This window comes from Neomonachus schauinslandi, chromosome 1, assembly GCF_002201575.2.
Source record: "Neomonachus schauinslandi chromosome 1, ASM220157v2, whole genome shotgun sequence".
NCBI classification, from domain to species: Eukaryota; Metazoa; Chordata; class Mammalia; order Carnivora; family Phocidae; genus Neomonachus; species Neomonachus schauinslandi.
In genome coordinates this window covers 38778910-38781886 of record NC_058403.1, presented here as the reverse complement: position 1 = coordinate 38781886, position 2977 = coordinate 38778910, and positions in this window count along the sequence as shown.

Genomic DNA, 2977 nt, shown 5'->3' with positions numbered 1-2977 from the left:
TTCTAGGCGGCGCCTGCGCATTAGGCTCGCGCGCCTGCGCACTGCGGCGCCTGAAGCTGCTGCCTCTGCCTTCATCTCAGCTGCTGCCGGCTCTTCCCGCTTGCGGGGTCGCGGCGTGGCGTGTCAGGTGGGGCTTTCGGTGGCAGCAGAGCGTGGGAGACCGTCGGCGGTGTCGGGAGGCTTCTCTGTGCGGGTTCCGTGGGGACATCCTAACGGAGATGGGCCTTGGTTAGCCCTTGCTTCCTTGTTTGGGGGAAGCTGGAAGTGGGGGTCTCTAGCGTCTTAGGACAAGTGTGGGTCGTCCCGGAACCAGTTGGTTTACAACCCATCCCGTTGTTGTCAGTATCAGTACTTTCATAAGTGCAGGGGTTGGTTGCAGGGCTGTGGTGCGTGCCTTGGCGGTGTTTGTCTCCGGAGTTCACGTTCTTTTCCGCCCTGACTCGTCAGCGATCTCCCGGGCGCCAGCCCGCGCAGCCCGCTGTGGGTCCCGAGGCGTTCACTTGCCTCGCTCGGCCCAGGGCTCCGACCACCCGGCATGTCTCTGGGAATTCTGTTCCTAGGCTTGAGAATAGCGGTGAGGGAAGGGAATAGGGAACAACTTTCATAATGCAACACTATTTACTATTCTTGGCTGGAAACATAAAAAAAAAAAAAAAAACTCCACACATTTGTATACTGGTTTAAACGTCTCCAGTTCTATTTCTTAAAATCTCGATTTCTTGTAATTGCTCGAAAAAAATTCATGACTATGCTGTGAACCTATTAGAATGCTATATAGCTGGATCTTGGTGCTTAATGTGGGAGGAGGAACACCTAAAGGAAAAGCATAATAAATTATTTAAAGAATACTTGTGCATATAAGCATAAATATGGAAAACACAATCTTTGGATCAAGACCTTAAGTTCATTGTTTTACTTCAGTGTGTGTGCGTATGTGTGTACACATATCTCAGTTTAATATATTATTTCACTATTTATAATCTTAATTTTGCTGTGAACTTTTTTCCCTCCAATCTATTAGAGCTTTAAGCAACACTGTCTTCCACAGGATAAAAATAGTAGTAGCCTTTGTTTCATGTCATTTCTGCCAGGGAAAACACTCCAGTAATAGTGTCAATACTATTAGTCACCTCTGGCTTTATGAATCATGTCTCAAAGATTTCTAAGTGTTTGTGGGAGTCAGACTTTGCTTCCCCATTTTTTTCTCTCATCAAAGTCCCCAGGGCCACTGATAATCCTACTGATGTTGCTAAAATTTAGCTAAGAGACTGCTCTTGAAAACTTTCTCAGAATAGTAATATGCAAAGTATAATTGTCTTATTCATCCTCAAATTATTCTAGATATTACAGGACAATGAAGAAGTACTCAAACGGGAAAAGATGTAAACAAGAATACTTAGGCTCTGCACGCTAGGCCTGGCCTTTCTGGTGTAAACTCCATGGCAAAAGGCAGTTTACCCTGGCTGCCTGTTGTAATGAATGGCATTGAGCTGTGCTTGAATGCATGAAAGGCAATAAGCTGTTATGTACGTAGTAATCATACTCCTCCCTGCTGCAGTCACCCTTGTTTTATTACTCCTATACAATCCCCCCCACTGACCCAATTGTAACAGTTGGGAAAATGCCAAAATACTTAGCTGCAACCATATGGAAGACCCTCCAAAAGTGCACAGCAGGAGCTAAAGACAGGGCTTGTTCATTACAATAAAGACAAAATAAAAATATGTAGTATTTAAACTCGGCACTCTAATAGCTTGATTCTCCCATAGTTTGAAGCAGGCAGATATTAGCTGATATGCACCAGACTGTCTGGCATTCACTCTGATTAGTTGGTGACCAAAGTACCAGTTCATATTTTGTATCTCACTCCTTATTTAAACGGCACGTACACTTTAATATAGCTGAGAAGCTGAGATTTAGGACACCACGGAGCCAAAAACTAGAATACATGGGTATTTTTCATTTCTTTAAAACAATTATCATAAACGAAACAAAACACAAAAAACCCCACCATCATCACAAACAAACTCACTGAATCAATAAGACACCTATATAAGCATGGTGGGTAGAGAAAACATTTCAATTGTATTCTTTTTAAATCTCATTAAGAAATGATGAACTAATATCCTATGGTCCCATCATTAGGACCCAATGCTCTTTTTTCAGATTGCTCAGATAGCAAAAAAAAAATTACCTATGACACATACCACACTATGGACGGGGGACATGCCAGTGAAGAAACAAATACAGTTTCCTCCCCACTCTTCTCTTACCCACCTTCCTACCAGTTTTTTCATCTTTTCTCATTCACTTGTTACCATTCTGACACCAATTCCAGTATGTGTGTATTTTTTTTCCCCACACCAAGCAATTCTCAGACATCATCTATGTGTTCTATAATTGAACTCAATTCTGACACTCTCTACTTGGAAAGAGTGTCAGATTCCATAGGTTAAAGGTTCAGTCTTATGGATTGCCCCCCCTTCAGATGTCAATCACAAATCCGGGTTGTTACTTGTGCTTTTGACTGACTAGCTAACAATCAGAGATTTCCATACCCTTCCCTCCCAATTATTGCAAAATATATAAAGGATACAAATCAACAGCCAGAAGAAGAGATATGCAGGGTAAGTTTCTGAACGAAGGAGTTTTTGTTCCCTTGGAGTTCAAGGCCCCAGCACAGTGGCATATAGAGGCATTCGGATTTCACCAACCTGGAAGCTCCCTCAACCCTGTCCTTTTGGGTTTTCACGGGCGCTTCGTTATGTTGCATGACTGATTAAATCACCAGCCAGTGGTGACTAAACTCCATCTCCGACCCCCCCCCCCTTTTCCCCAGAGGTTGCAGGGATGGGACTGAAATTTCCAGCCCTCTACTCACATTATTTGTTCCCCTAGTGGCCAGCCCCCATCCTTAAGTGCTTTCCAAAAGTCACCCCATTAACATAAAGTCAAGTGTGTTTGAAGAGGGTTTGTC